The sequence below is a fragment of the Elaeis guineensis genome, chromosome 13, assembly GCF_000442705.2.
Source record: "Elaeis guineensis isolate ETL-2024a chromosome 13, EG11, whole genome shotgun sequence".
In the NCBI taxonomy this organism is placed as follows: domain Eukaryota; kingdom Viridiplantae; phylum Streptophyta; class Magnoliopsida; order Arecales; family Arecaceae; genus Elaeis; species Elaeis guineensis.
This window is the reverse complement of record NC_026005.2, coordinates 44,631,789-44,650,547: the sequence shown is the minus strand read 5'-3', so window position 1 is coordinate 44,650,547 and position 18,759 is coordinate 44,631,789. Positions and strand designations below refer to the sequence as shown.

The 18,759-nt window shown below is 38.1% G+C and overlaps 1 non-coding gene across 1 annotated transcript; it reads right to left on the bottom strand.

Moving 5' to 3' along the window:
- Window positions 1-15,836: 15,836 nt before the first annotated feature.
- Window positions 15,837-15,941, bottom strand: LOC140853515 (small nucleolar RNA R71). Its single transcript, XR_012136585.1, has one exon. It is a non-coding gene; the product is annotated as a small nucleolar RNA R71 (small nucleolar RNA).
- Window positions 15,942-18,759: the final 2,818 nt, after the last annotated feature.

The following is an 18,759-nucleotide window of genomic DNA, read 5'->3' as shown; positions in this document are numbered from 1 at the left end:
ATCTAGGAAGAAAAAGATATGGCCTTGTAATTATAGATGATTACTCTCGTTTTACTTGGATTTTCTTTTTGGCTCACAAAAATGAAACTTTTCATATTTTCACTAAATTTCATCGAAAAGTTTCTAATGAAAAATGGTTTTCAATTCAAAATATTAGAAGTGATCATGGAACTGAATTTGAAAATCAAGATTTTGAAAATTTTTGTGATGAAAATGAAATTGGCCATAACTTCTCTGCTCCTAGGACACCCCAACAAAATGGGGTAGTTGAAAGGAAAAACAGAACCTTAGAAGAAATGGCCCGTACCATGCTTTGTGAAAGCAACCTTCCAAGATATTTTTAGGCGGAAGCTATTAACACAGCATGTTACATTTTAAATCGTGCTTTAATTAGACAATTTTTAAAGAAAACCCCCTATGAACTTTGGAAAGGAAGAAAACCAAATATTGCATATTTTCATATCTTTGGTTGCCGATGTTTTGTATTAAATAATGGAAAAGAAAAACTTGGTAAATTTGATGCAAAATCAGATGAAGCAATCTTTTTAGGTTACTCCTCCACTAGTAAAGCATTTAGAGTTTTCAACAAAAGAACTTTAGTAGTTGAGGAGTCCATTCATGTTGTTTTTGATGAATCTAACGATCTTCCTTCAAGGAAGAATGAGGGTGTTGATGATGCAGAGCCACTAATAGAAGGTATGAAGGAGATCACTCTGAAAGACTCAGCAACTCCAGAAGACAAGGATCAAGAAGATAAACAAGATGAGAGAAGTGAAGAAATTCAAGAACAACCTCAAGGTACAAATGACCTACCCAAGGAATGGAGGTATGTTCACAACCACCCTAAGGAGTTAATTATCGGTGATCCTATGCATGGGGTAAAAAACACGTTCTTCACTTAGAGATGTACTTAATCATTGTGCTTTTGTATCTCAACTTGAACCTAAAACTTTTGAAGAAGCTGAAAATGATCATAACTGGATTAATGCTATGCAAGAGGAACTTAATCAATTTGAAAGAAATAATGTTTGGACCTTAGTATCAAGACCTAAAGATTATTCAATAATTGGCACAAAATGGGTCTTTAGAAACAAATTAGATGAGCATGGAAATGTAATTAGAAATAAAGCAAGACTGGTTGCTAAGGGATATAATCAAGAAGAAGGAATTGATTTTGATGAAACCTTTGCACCTGTTGCTAGATTAGAAGCTATTAGACTTCTACTTGCATATGCTTGCTTTATGAATTTCAAGTTATTTCAAATGGATGTTAAAAGTGCATTTTTAAATGGATATATCTCTGAAGAAGTATATGTAGAACAACCCCCTGGATTTGAAAATCATGCTTTTCCTAATCATGTCTTTAGATTAAATAAAGCTTTATATAGATTAAAACAAGCACCTAGAGCATGGTATGAAAGGCTAAGCAAATTTCTACTAAATAATAGTTTTTCAAGAGGCAATGTAGATACAACCCTATTTATTAAAAGAAATCAAAATGATATGCTAATTATACAAATTTATGTTGATGACATAATTTTTGGGTCTACTAATGAATCCCTTTGTCAAGACTTTGCTAAGCTTATGCAGGGGGAGTTCGAGATGAGCATGATGGGAGAACTCACCTTCTTTCTCGGACTCCAAATCAAACAATCAAAAGAGGAATCTCCATCATCCAAAGCAAGTACACCAAGGAACTACTCAAAAGATTTGGAATGGAGAACTGCAAACCAATTGGCACACCAATGAGTCCCTCATGTAAGCTTGACAAGGATGATGAAGGTAAAAGCGTAGACTTAAAATACTATAGAGGTATGATTGGCTCATTATTATATTTAACTACAAGTAGGCCTGATATAATGTTTAGTGTTTGCTTATGTGCTAGATATCAATCTAATCCTAAAGAATCTCATTTGAATGCTGTTAAAAGAATCCTTAGATACTTAAATGGTACTCAAACTCTAGGGTTATGGTACTCTAAGGACTCACAAATTAATTTATTAGGATATTCAGATGCTGATTTTGCTGGATGTAAATTAGATAGAAAAAGCACAAGTGGAACTTGCCAATTTCTTGGAGTTAACCTAATCTCATGGTTTAGCAAGAAACAAAATTCGGTGGCACTGTCTACGGCTGAGGCCGAATACATTGCAGCCGAAAGTTATTGTGCTCAAATCTTGTGGATTAAGCAACAACTCGAAGACTTTGGAATCAAACTTAATGAAACACCAATAAGATGTGACAACACAAGTGCCATAAATCTATCTAAAAATCCAATTCAACACTCAAGATCCAAACATATTGAAATAAGATATCATTTCATAAGAGAACATGTTCAAAACAAAAATATAATTCTTGAATATGTTTGCACTGAGAATCAATTAGCTGATATCTTTACAAAGGCCCTTAGTGAGGATAGATTCTGTGAAATTAGAGAAATCTAGGAATTCTAGATCCATTTGCCTAAAATTTCTCAATTTCCAAAGAATTGATTAAAGCTCAATTTTCAACATCTATCCTGGTCCCAAAAGCTCAAATTTATCATTCTAAGAACTTATCATTGAGCAAAATTCCTTCACTCAAAATTTTAAATTTTTCTGGAATTTATTCACATTTTTTCTGATTTTCTGAACTTCATGAGTCGACCCCCATGAGTCGACTCAATGGCAAACTTGTAAATCCCACCAACTTTCAACGGGTTCATTGTTTTTATAAGGGTTACTGTTTGTGAGACGACTCATCTTCCCATCGTTCTTCTTCCAAAAGCCGTCTTCTCCAACTCTTCTTGCTCCAAATCCAAGGATTAATTTCGAGGCAATTCTCCCTCCTCCTCTCCACCAAAAATCGCCTCCTTCAAAAGGATTTTCTGTGCTTTCTCGCTTTGCTCGGCGCGGTTGGAACGTGCCCTAGCACTTTATCGAACTTCCAAAATCCACTTCTTTTCTCCACCAAAATCCTTCTTCACTCTCTTGTGATCCCTCCTCCACTCAACTCAAGTCTTCTTGTCTGCTATTTAGTGGATATGGCTCCAAAGATGAAGCTTCCCCAAAGAAGGAAATCAATCCGCGAGCCTGAAGAAATTATCAGAAAGAAAAGGCAGCCGCTCATCTTCAACTGCTCCCACTCTAGTTTCAGTACCTACTCAAGGTCCCTCTCAATCCTCCATAAGTCCCAGTGTGAATCCTCTTTCTGATAGAAAAGTAGAAATCGAGAAAAATATAGATTTTCGATTCTTTGAGAAAGAAGGTTTTACTTTTGCTACCAAAATTAAAAACCAAGGATGGGAACTCTATTACTCTCTTAAGGAAGTCACCTATGTTGACCTGTTAGAGAATTCTACCAGAATCTACATTATAGAAACGGGTCAGTGACTTCAACTGTAAAGGGAATTGATATCTGCCTGGATTCTAGGATATTGGGAGAAATACTTCAGTTGCCTAGTGAAGGATATTCATATATGGAACTCCCAATTAAAGAAGAGGGGATCAGAATTATCTTAGGAGAAACTTATTCAGGAAGTTTAAACAAGTTAGAAGCAAAGATTTTGTCCATTGAGATGAGGGTGCTGCATCAGATAGTTTCAAAGCTCTTCTTTCCTAGGAGTGGTAGACATGACTTACTTTCCAGAAGAGATGTATGTGTCATGTTTCATGTCATCACTCAGACCCCCCTGAACCTCCCTGCACTTATGATAGAGGCCATGAGAGAAATTTGAACAGATCCAAGGCACACTTGCCTTATGGTATGGCCCTTACTAGAGTATTTAGGAGGTTTGGAGTTAGCTGTGAGGGGGAGGCTGCTACCAAGCTATCTCATGTGGACACTTTCAACCAACACAGCCTGCACGAATGGGAATTACAAAGACTGTTGGTGGTTGGATCAAGGGCTCTGAAGAAAGAACTGAGGATAGAGCTGAAACAAGACTGAAGACAGACTGAAGGCAGATAGAAGAAGAAGGTCCATCTTCTCCTGTACATGACTTCAGGGTAGCTTCACCAGATACCCAGTTCATTCCTGATACTGAGGCTGGCCCTTCAGAGTTTACTAGGATGCCCACACCAGTGTATCAGCCAGAGAGTAGAGCACCTCATTCAGAGTTCAGACTGGCTGACGATCAGATCGAGCATATTTCCAGCGTGTGGCTTCTTTGCTGTCTAGCCAGTGGAGTAGTACTTCTTTTGCACTTGGAGCTACCTCTTCTGATCAGACCATTACTCCCCACATCTCCACTGTATTTCAGATGATTTCAGATCAGTCCATCAGGATACAGCAGCTTGAGGACACAGTCTGGAGATGACTGGCAGAGTTCTTGACTTGCAGGGGCAAGTCCTTGCTTTGGCCCATCCCAGCCACAGGAGTCTACTATTGAGGTCACAGACCTCACTGCAGAGGCTGGTAGGCTCAGAGGAGCACTAGAAGGTGGATATGAATTCTGAGGAAAGAGATCCAGGATCGAGTGAGCATGCTACCACTCAGTTCACTGCTCTACTTCAATCTGTTTCAAGAGCACTGAACGTACTTGATTCTATCAGACTCACCCTTTCTGTTCAGTCCTTAGCATCTCAGCGTTCTCAGCCACCCAGTTCATCTCGCTCTCCTGCTCGTGGCAGAGGCAGACGGGGTAGAGGACGCACTTTGATCCATCATCTCCTCACCCTATCTCTGATGACTCCGATCATTGACTTATCTTGATCATTACTAGATCCTAGGTGTTAGTATCTTGTTCTAGGATCTATACCTTGGGGCCATGTATTGACAATTAGCTGATTGAATTTTATTTTAAAGAACTATGTATTGAAACAATTATGTTTTTAATGGAATCATCTTTTTTATATTTCTACCTTTTGTAATGATGTTGATCATATTATGGTTATATATATTCTCCTTGTTGAAATATTGTCTTCTCTTTATTGTTGTTTGCTGTTGATAATTGCTATATTAAGGGGGAGCAAACATCTGTGATATACTCTAAAAGGGAGAAATTAAAGAATATTTCTGAAAAAGGAAAAGCTAACCATGTCTGATGATGTCAAAAAGGGGGAGAAAGTAAACAATTAAACAAAAAGCAAGCAACTCATTAAAAGCAAAACCCTAAATTATGAAAGAAAAAGGGGGAGAAATTAAACAAAAAGCAACTCATCAAAGGCAAAACCCCAAAAGCAAAATTACAAATTATGAGAAATTTGGCATCAAACAGTAATTTGGCATCAAATAGAAATTAAACAAAAAGCAATTCAATTATTGAGAAATTAAACAAAAAATATTGGAGATATTAAACAAAAATTGGAGAAATTAAATATTTGGAGAAATTAAACAAAAATGGTATTTTGAGAAATTAAACAAAAATTTTGAGAAAATTGATATCAACAGAAATTAAATAAAAAGCAAAATCATAAGTACAATGCAAATAAGTTTTTTTATATGCTCTGATATATTTTAAAATTCAAACTTGCTCTGATATATCTTATGAAATTTACCTTGATACATCTTAAGAAATTTGATTTACTCTGATACACCCTAAAATTTTTTTAACTTGCTCTGATACATGATAAAATTTAATCTGATACAGTGTGAAAGTTTCTCTGATATTTGCTCTGATACAGTGTGAAATTTTCTCTGTTAAATTATAACATTTACTCTGATACATTGTAAAATCTTTCGGATAATATTGTAAAAATTATTTTTCTTGCTCTGATATATTGAAAATTTATTTTTCTCTCTTGCTCTGATATATCTTAAACTCAAAATGATCTAATACTCTTTTCAAATTTTATGAAAATGGATAAACTATTTTTGCATATGACCATTTATATCACATGCCAAAAGAATCATATTTTTCAAGCATATACACCTATAGTGCATTCTTTTGAAATTATGATTCACATAAATGTTTTTTTTGTTCAAGTGTTTTGTCATCATCAAAAAGGAGGAGATTGTTGCTCCTAAATTGATTTTGATGATTACAAAGCAGATTGAAGGGATACAATTAATTTTAAATTGAAAAAGGCTTTATGCTCTTCAAGGGCAAAATCGTAATTTACTAAAATCCTGATTTGATAGTATCATTGATAGAACAAAAGATTTGAAACTATTGGTGAAAATTTTCATTGTATTTGGACTTATATTTTTGAAGTTATGAAGGTTTGAAGTGCATGAGTCGACTCATGAGTCAACTCATGGACTGTGAGCTGATTGGCACGCAAAAATTCTCCTTGGCACGCTAGTTTTCTGGCTTGGCACGACCTGTGAGTCGACTCATGAGTCGACCCACAAGGCATGAGTCGACTCATGAGTCGACCCCTGCTGATTTGAGCCAAAATTTTCAGAAACGCATTCTCTGGTTTTTGCAACAGAGGTCGACTCATGAGTCGACCCCTGAAGCATGAGTCGACTCATGAGTCGACCCCTGCGACGGAAAATATCAGCAACGGCTATTTTTTTGCCCGTTTTAATTGCCTTTTATGCTTCCTAAAATTGCTCTAACGGCTCTTTATCTGCCTAAATTATTTTCTCTTGCTCCTAATGCAATAAAATGCTTTAAATGGTGAAAGAAATTGCAGATTAAATAGCAGATCAAATGTGAAATCAAAAAGAGAAAAATAGAAGAGAGGATCCGAAATCTGCACAAAAAAGCCTGAGATCAACGAAATATCCAAAAAGAAAAAGAGAGAGGATCCACAATATACAAGAGAGATTGTGAAAGAGAAAAGCAAGAGCATTCAAGAGGATCTTTCAAGCCTATTGTTCAACTTGATCTAGAGATCTTTCAAAGCTTTCAAGAGATCTTCAATCAACAATCAACCTCTTCTCAAGCATTCGTTCAAGCGTTCATCCACTTGAGAAAATCCGAAAAGGGTTCTTCATTTGAGTAAAGTTTTTATTGTTATATTCGCTCATTTAAAGGAGCTGTTATTGTATTAATCTGTGCTCAAAATTTTCTAACTCTTTGTGAGTTTTTTTTGTTCTTGATTTTGGAGGATTTCCAAAACAAGGAAGGGTTGATCCGAACCTGAAATCGGAGTGTTTTGGGTTTACTTGTACCCGAGAAATAAGTGATCTAGCTTGGGATAGCTAGTGTCGGAGTTTCCGACATTTTGTATTCGGGTTGAATACAAAGTATAGTGGATTGAAATTCTCAAGTAGGTGCTTGGGGAGTGGATGTAGGTGCAAGGTTGGCACCGAACCACTATAAATCCTTGTGTTTGTGGTGTGCTTTATCGCTTTACCTTATTTCTTTATTATATCTTTGCAATTCAGCTTCAGGTAATTAATATTGAATTAAAATCTTTATCTTGTTCATCATATGTTATAAATTAAGTCTAAATTTTTAGAAACCCAATTCACCCCCCCTCTTGGGTTGCATAGCTGGGCAACATCCATCCAATAAGACGGACACACAGTAGGGATATCCATTTCATGGGCCCTCAGTAGAGCACTAGCCGAAAGCCGACTCCAAATAACCTTCTAGATAAACAAATAGACTCTCGGATGAATGCCCAGTCTTTAAATCTAAGCACCATTTAACCTCCTGACCAGCTCTTCCCTATAAAGATCATAAAGGTCCTTGACCATCATTCTGGACATCCACGAGGACCACCAAATCTTAACATCCGAATCCTAGAGTAAGAAAATTACCTTGGACAAAATCCTATCAGCCAACTATCCACCAAAAAGCTAATCACCACCTATTCATTCCATCTCCTCTCTTCTAGCAAAAGCAAATCATGGATCTGCAGAGTGTCACCCACCTCCATGCTAATGAAGGTAGACCAATGAGAGAGCAGAATATTGGCCATCCACTGGTTCCGAACAACATCAATTGACCGCTTGTCATGCACAATCCAACTGGTTTGAGCCATCATGTCAAGGAAGCAAGAGCAATTCTCCTTCTGTAAGAAGAAACACCTCCGATCGAAATAGGCAACCCCTTCAAGAGGCCTATGGCCATACCTGATTTGCATCATTGAACTTCAAAGGCTATCAAGTTGAATCAAAAATTGCTCCTACCGAATCAATAAGGAATGGATCCCCATCGTCACTCACTGACCAGCTAACACACAACATCCCATGCCAAAAGATGTGCACCCCGTTCTCCGCCATGTGAGTCCTATAAGAAATTTCTGAAAAGCTGCTCGAACTTTAAGAGAAAAAATCTTGCCAACACAGTATCAGACAGTAAGTAGATCGGGATAGTATAGAGTACCAATCTCACCAAAGTAATCCTGGCCATCATTGAGAGAGCCATGGACTGCCAGCCCTCAAGATGCTCCCTAACTAATCACAGTCTCCTTCTCCAAGCAATTAGACGTCCGCAGCCTCCACCCCATGATAGGAACCCCAAAGTAGTGAAGGGCCCCGACATGCTCTATGATGCCTAATAGCTTTCAATCGCCTGCCTATGCTGGGCCTTAGTCTTCCAACTAAAGTGAATTGAAGTCTTCAGGAGATTCACCATTTGATCGAAGTCAGCATAATAATTCTCCAATATCCTGCGAAGAACCATAGTATTCTAAGTTGTAGCTTGACAGAGCAGGAGACAATCATCCGCAAAAAAGCAAATACAAAATCAACTGGACCCCTGGTGCCAGCACATATAGCTTGATAGCACGATCAAGGGGTGTCGCTCACAAGGCTCTGGAGAGTGCATCAGCACAAATAATGAATAGATATAAGGATAAGGGGCAATCTTGGTGAAGGCCGATGGTGGAGTGAAAAAAATTCATTGGAGTGCTGTTGATTAGGATGGCAAAAAAAAGAGCATGCACGCACCCCTTGATCCAGTTGATCCAATGTGTGTGGAACCTGAAGCTCTTTAGAGCCTGATAGAGAAAGTTTCAATACATCCAATCATAAGCATGCTCCATATCAAGCTTAATGGCCATAAGATACTAGCAGCTAGGGGCTCTGAGAAGATCATGCATAAGCTCCTATATGATGAACATATTGTCGGAGATACTATACCCTCCAACAAAGGCACCTTGCTCTAGACTAATCAGTTGAAGAAGAACAGGCTTCATCCTACCCACCATAATCTTGGTGCAAACCTTATAACGAATAATGCACAGGTAGATAGGCCTAAAGTGACTAGACTCTAATGCATCTGATCTCTTTGGAAGGACAACAATGAAAGTCTACTTCCAAGCTACAGGTATGAGTCCTATGGCAAAGAACAGATGAATAGCCTTCACCACATCATTGCGAACAATGAACTAGTAGCATCTGAAGAATAAGAGAGCAAATCCATCAGGCCTAGGGGTTTTATCCTTTATCAAAGCCCAAATTGCCCTTCAAATCTTTTCCCTAGACACTAGACTAATCATAGTTGAATTCTCCTCATCCAAAACTAGACTAACAGGAGCTGGGCACAAAAATGACTCTCGACCACCCAGGTCTGTAGACCACCTGGATCAAAAAAATTGAGGACCTCTTGCCTGATCCCCTCCTTATTGTCAATCCGCTGACCCCCAACACTCCTTAACATCTTGATCTGGTTCCTTTGTCACTTAATTAAAGAATCTAGTATTTCTATCCCCCTTCCTCAACCATTGAACCCTAGACTTCTACCACCATAGCAACTCCTACTGCCACAACAAGGAGTGATATAGTAGAAGGCTGGTCCGAGCACTACTTAGGTCATCTGCAGAGAGGCCTCTATCATATCATCCTTCATCTGCAACTCCAAAATGGAGGCCTCAACCTTCTCAAGCTTCCTAAAAATGTCTCCCACCTCAACAATCTGCACCTCATCAACTCAAGTCTATGGATAATCGATAAATGGCATCCCCTCACACCAGAAGCCTCTAAACATCCTACACAATGTCCCACGAATGAGGATAGGACAATCAAAATTTTTTGAACCAGAAGGGACTCTGATATGAGAGATCTAAGTCGATGGATAGCAGAACTGGGCTGTGATCGGAGGCGATCCTCAATAGGTCGCAAACCTGGTAAATACAAAAGTGCTAAAGCTAAGAACCGGTAGCAAATGCCTTATCAATATGCTCCCAAACTCTAGCTCTCTCTTGGTGATTGTTGCATCAAGTGACTCTAGGACCTTCAAAGTCCAAGTCAATCAATCCATTCCTCAAGATGAACTCCCAAAACTCTCTAGACTCAATGCTGTTAGAAAAACTCCTACCACATCTCCTCTCCTCTGGGCCATCAATGCAGTTGAAGTTTCCCTCCATCAGAGAGGGCAAATATTAATCAATCAACCTGATGACCTCATCCCACAATACCCTTCTCTGCCTATAGTCATGCTAGCATAGACACCAAATAACATCCAAAAAGTTTCATTAATGTCAAAAATAATTGCTACAACCTGTTGGTTACAATTGTGTATAACATCAATGTTGGCAACCCCATGTCTCCATTCAATAATAATCCCACCTGCAAGATTGCACGACTCAATGGCATAGAAACTCCAAGATGTTGGAAAGCAATGCGGAGCCCTTTCAAGACTCCTTCCTACCAAACAAGTCTCAACCAATAGGCATAAGTTCGGTCGTTGCTATTGCATCAACATCCTAAAAGTAAAGGTAAATGAGAGCTTTTCAGCCCCTCAAACATTCAAAATAAGATCCTCATGAGTGGGGATCATCTGATGTAGGTACACCCCAAGCCCTCCAACATGGCTCTGAGGGTCGACCTTGCTCTCTATAAGTCAGACCACTGAAGGCACTTCAACATTAGCCCCCAACATAGCCTTAACCTGGGCCTTAACCACAGCATGCTCCACAAACCCCAAATGGGCCAGCCCAGCTGTCCCCAATTCATGAGCCCCAGTTGGCACAATGGAATCCACCCCCTTTTCATACAAATCCAAAGGCTCAAACAATAGAGAACAAACAGTCCCCCCACTAGTCAAGGAAGAACTCCACCTCCACTAGCCACCACCCACTAGCATAGCACTAGCCGATGTTGGGAATTGTATCTTAAAATCAATCGTATGATGATTAAATTCATCTTTGTATATGAATTATTGATAAATGAATAATAATTATTTTAATATTTTTTATCATAAAGTTACATCTTTCTTGAACTCTTATGCTGTGATGAAGTCCTTAGAACTATGTTAGTGCACGATAAAGAGAGGATTTATCGTATAGTTCTTAAATATATTTACGATCAAATGATACGTTATTATAGGATGATGACGTTCATCGAGTGGAGATCGTTATGTGCCATATAGGTTGGTTGTCCTCCTAACCAAAGAGTATGGTGATACTGGTATGACATACAGGTGAAATGTAGGAGTACATCATCACTGAACAAGTGACTCACCTGCTAAGTGTTTTGCTGTCAAAAGCTACTTGTGAAGCACATAGATATAAGTATCCTTCAGATCTGAGATCACCATAGTGACTTGCAAACAACTCACTATGCTTTGGTATCAGACTATCTAGATTTTTAATGCAGTGACGGAAGGCTAATGGGTACAGTCAAGTACTTACGAAGTCTGTGTGTGGATCAAGATGGGATTGACCTCTCTGGATTATTAGAGTTGATGTATCACTGTATTTCAATTTAGTAAAGCCTTGGTCAGGATAATCCATGAGATGAATTTGAAAGATTGAAATACAATGTAGATGAAGCAATCTCGATTGATAGTTAATCTGAGACCTTCCTAGAGCATTCAGGGTCAAAAAGATAAATTATTTGGTAACTATATGTATGGATTCTAAAATATTTTTTTATGATAATTTGACCTATCTAAATATCAAAAATTATTACTAGATGATATCTCGATTAGTGCAAAAATTAGTTTCTGTGCTACCAACTTAGTGTTTGAACCTATAGAGTCACACACATAAATCAGACACTGTAGAAAAGTATTGGCCTATGTCTATGTGTCTAATTTGAAAGTACTTAACTTGATTGAACATATAAGCTAACTTGATTGAGAATTAAATTATGCATCAAACGAAATTGAAGAGTTGACTATGTCTAACTAGCACTATACATGAGATTCAGATTCGATCTCGGAGATTAACAGTTTTTGATCTATGATCTATGGAGTATATAAAAAATTAAATTTAAGTACTGATTAATTTTAAATTAGATCTAAATTAATTAGATTTAATTAGATTCAAAATTTTAAGTTAGATTTGGTACAAAAATTCTAAAGAGTTTGAGATTAACAGCCTTTCAAAATTATTTCGAACCAGCTTCGAATTGAATTCGAATCAGACTCGTTTTGGATAAGATAAGAGAAATCCTTCTTGCATTAGGATTCTCCTCTCTTGTGGGCTGACCAACACCTAAAAGCTTCCTTATTATGGGCATCCCATGTGGGTGAGGGATTGGGTGCAATATAGTTGTCATATGTGATGGCAATACTATCTCATGTAGGAATCCTTCTTTCATGAGTATTGGACTGATTCAAAGCATGTTTGAGTTAGGAGTCCTATACTTATCGGGTCATAGGATTCATTAATAAATAGAGAGGGTCCCTACCTATGGATGCACAGAAAATAAATCAGATTGAGAGAAGAGAGAAAGAGAGAGAGAGGCGTGAGAAGAGAGAGGCCCTTCCTTCTTCTCTTTGGTCTCTCCCCTTTGGTGCCGCCTCTTCTCTCTTGTCGTGGGCCCTCTTGTGGATGTTCTCCTTGCTGGTGTGAGGTGTCACACCAGCACATCTCCTTTCTCATTTGATTGGGTTGTGAAGGTGATTTGATCAGAGTTCATCCTATTTTTCTGCAGCATTTCGTGCATATGCAAAGTAGAGGATCTGGACATCCAGACCTCTGCGAAGGATTGTTTCAGATTTTTAGAGATTTGATCTCTGGTTTCATTGCTAATTAGGTAAGGATTTAAAGTTTGATTAAGTCATAATTTTTCTAAATCAATCTCAATAGTTGAAGTTTGATCAAGTTCATATATTTGATCCTAATAAATGGACCATGATCATAGCTCCGTGGTTGAGTCCAAATTTTCTGATGGACCAAATCGAAACTAATTAACTAGTTGGTGTCTAAGGTAAGTTTGATAGATTTGTTTGACAGATTTGATCAAGTAATTTTTAATTGAGAGCTGATAAGTGACATATTTTTATATTTATTGCAGATATTTTTGATAATTTATGATGCTAACATCTTCTAAAAAATTTAATTTCATAAATAATTTAAATTTTTTATAAAAATAGATAATTTTAAAAAAATATAAAATTAGAGTATATTTATGAAAAATAGATGTCAATTTAATTGAGTAATTTTAAGTATCAAAATGATGAAAATTTATTGAGCAATTTAATTGATAAACACTTAATTAAGTCATTTAAAGTAGAAAATTATATTTAATTTATTTTATTTATTAAGAATTTGATGCTTCTTTTTATGTTTTACAGGAAAGGGATCGCCGATACAAAGAGTCCGATTTGCAGATCAAAAAGACTCAAGTTTGAAGAAAATTGAACTTAAAATAAAATTAAAATAAAAGAAGGATGAATACGGTATTATAGAAAATGAAGATACTATGCAAGAAATCCAAAAAGGATATAGGCATCATTTTAAAAAAACAAAAGTTTCTTTTTGTAATCAAAAAGCCTAATAGCTAACGGGCGTGCGGCAGTGCGGGCGTGCGGCAGTGCGGGCGCGCAGCAGCACGGGCGTGCGGCAGTGCGGGCACGCGGGTGTGGGCGCGCGGCATGGCGGGTTCGCGGCATGGCAGGTTCGCGGGGAGTTTGTGCTGGCGGACACAGTGGCGAACAGATGGACGCTCATGATAGCAGATGGATCTGAAAATTAAAGGAAAAAATATAATACTTGGAAATATTTCAAGAGGAAGAATTTGTATTTTCTTTATCTGCTTGTGATCTTTCCATCTCAACCATCCATCTTTTAGTTCTTAGTATTTTCTTTAGTCCCACATCTGAAAATCATGTAAAACTCCTCACTCCTAACACCTATAAAAAGGCTCTTGTACTCCCATTTGAGGATGATCCCAGAAATCCTTCTAGAGCCTTGCATAGAGGAAGAGAAAGGGACTACTCCATGAGCAGCTAGGCTAGCAGTCTCGGGAGTGGAGAAGAAATTTTGTAACGACACAGAGTGGGTTTATTATTCTAAACTTTCTTATATTTCTTTATATGTAATAAAGATTATACTTTTTATTTAAATCGTCATGAGTTCTTTATTTGCTCTCTTTCATATGCTTTTATTTATGCTTTCCTGTTAGATTAATATTAGGACCAACTTTTACTTTTCAGAGATGCATCGTGATCTACGGGTACGGGACGTGTCGAGAAAAGAAGAGTTGTTTACCTAGTACTTTCCGGAGATGCGCCATGATCTACGGGTACGGGGTGTGCCAAAGAAAGATAGGTATTTTTTCTAAGATTAATCACATCTATTTAATTAAAAAAAAAGAGATACAACTCTACTAGTGCAAAATTAATTCAAAACTTCCGAGCTCTTTATTTTCTAATTACATCAATTTTAAGATAATTTATTTTCTAAATCAAAACAATGCTTCTCTCTTTTATTTTGCAATCTCAACTTAGCCCAAGGTCCCTGAGGATACGATCTCGACTCATCCTACCTACGTAGTGAGTAGAGTTATTTTTGGTGCTATCAATGACTATGCATCAAAATTTGGCACCATTGCCGGGAACCTTGGCACGATTGAACTAAAAAAAAAAACCACTGACATTTCATAACACTTAACTAAAATAGCATAACCTCAAATATAAAAATTTTTAACTTGATTGGACACCTTGTTTCTTTGCATTGCATATCCATAATTAACTTTAAGGGCGCAACCCATTAACTAAGATAAGGTGGAGATTTGATCACCCTTCCTTGGCCCACAAATCACTCCCTTACATTTGTATAACCTAGACCTTAATCTAAAATTAATTAGACGTTGACCCCTAAAGATTTCAAGCTCATTAGGACAAGTGACCCTGAGAGTTGAACCAGGTTAGACTTGGTCAGCTAGCTGGTGTCTAGGCAAGTGGTTTACGGGACGACTGGACCCAAAGAAAAGTGATTTTTAATTGGTTCCGTTCGCTGACCTGGCCAATTTAATTGGTGTCTAAGGAAAGCAACGGGGGGACTCCCACCAACCTTACACTTATCTGGCCAGTTGGTTGGTCAAGCTCCGACTTGGAGGGCTTGAAGGCTAACTACAGTTAGGAGCTGTCTAGAACTAGGGTAACTTTAGTATAGAGAGTCCACTGCATGCTAACTTGATTGTAATTAAAATCTAACCACAACTAATTCTTCTATTAGTTTTAGGACTTCTTAGGATCTCTTCTTTAGAACTCTTTTCTCTCTTCTCTTCTCCTCTTAATAAAAAAATAAAAATAAAAAAAAGTAATCCTTAACAGACTAGGATAGTCCTACATAGACCTTTTAGTTGCATGTTAGGTCAACGATCTCTAAAACCCGACTTGCAACCATTAGACGAAGAATTAGAAAAGACTCTTAGGACTATCCGAGTTAGAAACATGGCTGCACCTGGTGAGGCTAATCCTCCACACTCATTGAGAGAATATTTCACTCCATCCTTGTATACCTACACTCCATGCATTCAAGCACCTCCAGTAGAAGCTACCCAATATGAGATTAAGTCTAGCATTATTCAAATGTTGCCATCATTCTATGGACTTAGTAACGAGGACCCATACAAACACTTGGATGAATTTCTTGAAATTTGTTCCACAGTAAAAATCCAAAACTTCTCCGATGATGTCCTTAGGTTGAAACTGTTCCCTTTCTCACTTAAGGACAAAGCCAAGCATTGGTTAAACTCCTTAGACTCTATAACCATTTCAACTTGGGAACATCTTCAGAGAGAATATCTCAAGAAATACTTTCTAATTGGAAAAACAAATCAAATTAGAAAAGTATCACTAGTTTTTCCCAATTAGAGGGTGAACTTTTTCATGAGACATGGGAAAGGTTAAGGGACCTCATTCGTAAATGTCCACACCATGCTGTCCCTAAATAGCAATTTTGTCAGTGTTTTTATGATGGTCTATCAAAGAAACACCAACAAATGGTTGATGCATCATGTGGTGGGACATTCATGCTAAAGAGTGAGGATGAAGCCTGGCAGCTCTTTGAAACACTTAGAGAGAATTTCCTACATCATATGTCTGCCACCTCTAGAGAACAACCCATGCTTCAACAAAAAAGAAGTAGAATTTATCATATTGGAAACGTCATGGATATCCACAGTAAGGTAGATGAACTGTCCCAAAAATTAGACCATCTTCTAAATACTGGACAATCTCCGATTCCACCTAACCCAATCCAAGAAGTTTGTGCATTGTGTGTAAGTCCGAACTATTTTGTTAGTGAATGCCCAGCCGCACCTCAATTTCCTGAGTTTGTGCATGAGCAGGTTCAGCAAGCTCAAGTCCAACAAGCTCGCAGATCAGGAAACGATCCATATTCGAACACTTATAACCCTGGTTGGAGAAACCATCCAAATTTTTTCTGGAGACCACAATCAGTGGTTGGCCCTGCCGCACCTCGACCTCAATATCAGGACCCAACATATAGGCATGGACCATACCATCAATTTCAAAATGCTCCTCAACTGTCTACAACTGGTCAAAGCTCAGCTTTTGAGAAAAAAATTCTGAAAGCACTAGAACGATTAGAAGTCAACACTCAGACCCTTAACTCCCACACACAATCTATTGCTAAGCTAGAGATCCAAATAGGTCAACTAGCGACTGCATTCAGTATGAGGGAAGGAGAAAAATTACCTAGCCAATCCGAGAGCAACCCAAGAGGGTAATTTGTGATTGAGAGCTCTAATACTCCAGAAGCTTTTTCTGAACACGCTAAATCAATCATGACTCTGAGAAGTGGGAAGGTCATTAAACACACTAGTAAAACCAATGAGACCGATCCTAAATCTCTAACCGAAGCCAAATCACTCAAGAACAAGAAGGATCTTAAAATAAAGAATGAACCAACTGTACCGAAATCATCTTACTTGCCTAAAGCCTCATTTTTGGATGCCCTGAAAAGCCCTATTCCTGCAGATAAGAAGGGAGGAAAACTCGACGAGATGTTGGAATTATTTAAGCAAGTCCAAATTAATCTTCCCCTTTTAGACGCAATCAAACAGGTCCCTGCTTATGCCAAATTTTTGAAGGATTTGTGCACCCAAAAATATAAATCTAGATCACAAATTCTAAAGAAAGTACACCTCACTGAACAAGCTAGTTCTGTCTTCCAGCATGCCACTCCTCCAAAGCTTAAGGACCCAGGAGCCCCCATCATTTCCTGTGTTATAGGAGATTATCACATTGAAAAAGCTCTTCTGGACTTAGGGACAAGCGTGAATCTTTTATCTAGTTCGGTGTATGAACTTTTTAGATTCGGAGAACTGAAATCCACATCCGTCACACTGCAATTAGCCGACAGATCAATTAAGGAACCATGTAGAATGCTTGAGGATGTCTTGGTCAAGGTAGATGAGTTTTACTTTCCAGTTGATTTTCTGGTTCTCGACATGGAACTAAGTGGCAACCCAAGATAAATTCCCATTATCTTAGGATGACCTTTCCTAGCTACGGCAAATGCATGCATTAATTGTAGGACAAGAGTCATGGATGTATCGTTTGGGAATAAGAAAGTGAGACTGAATGTGTTTAGTGCTTCCCAAGGATCATCAATGGATAGTTGCTTCGAAGTAGATGCACTAGAAGATATTATAGAAGATGCAACACCCATAATTCTAGCACCAGACCCCTTAGATACTTGCTTGGCTCACTTTGGAGTGTATGACTTTAAAGGATATATGAAAAAAGTTAACACCTTGTTGGATACACCACACGATAAAACCACTCCTCCATAGACAATCAAGTATGAGCCATTGCCCACATTAGTCAGTACACCAATAATCCCATCTTTAGAATCACCACCTACGTTAGAATTGAAACCCCTTCCTGCTACGCTCAAGTATGTATTTCTAGGACCCAATGACACCCTCCCGACAATCATTGCATCAGACTTGACCCCTAATCAGGAAGCACAATTGGTTGGTATTCTAAAGGAACACAAAGAGGCTATCGGTTGGTCCATTGCCGATTTAAAAGAAATTGACCCCTCCATTTGCATGCACCATATTCATTTTGAGGCAAATGCCAAACCCCATCGAGATATGCAGAGGAGATTGAACCCAAACATGTGTGAAGTAGTAAAGAAAGAGGTGGTAAAGTGGTTAGATGCTGGAATCATCTACCCCATATCCGATAGTAAATGGGTCAGTCCCACTCAAGTAGTACCTAAGAAATCAGGTATTACTGTGGTTGAGAACGAAGAAGGTGAACCACTTCCCACTCGCATATCATCTGGATGGTGAGTATGCATAGATTATAGAAAACTAAATACCGTTACTAGGAAGGACCATTTTTCATTGCCCTTCATCGACCAAATCTTAGAACGGTTAGTAGGACAAAGTTTTTTCTATTTTCTTGATAGTTATTCAGGGTACAATCAAGTACCTGTATTTTCGAATGACCAAGAAAAGACTACCTTCACCTGCCCTTATGGCACCTTCGCTTTTCGGCGTATGCCATTCGGGCTATGCAATGCACCCGCTACATTTCAACAGTGCATACTGGTCATTTTTTTGGATATGGTGGACAAATATCTTGAAGTTTTTATGGATGATTTTTCTGTGTTTGGAACCACCTTTGAGGATTGTCTCCATAATCTTTTCAAAGTTCTTAAATGGTGTATGGAAACAAATCTCGTCCTAAGTTAGAAAAAGAGCCATTTCATGATGCGGAAAGGA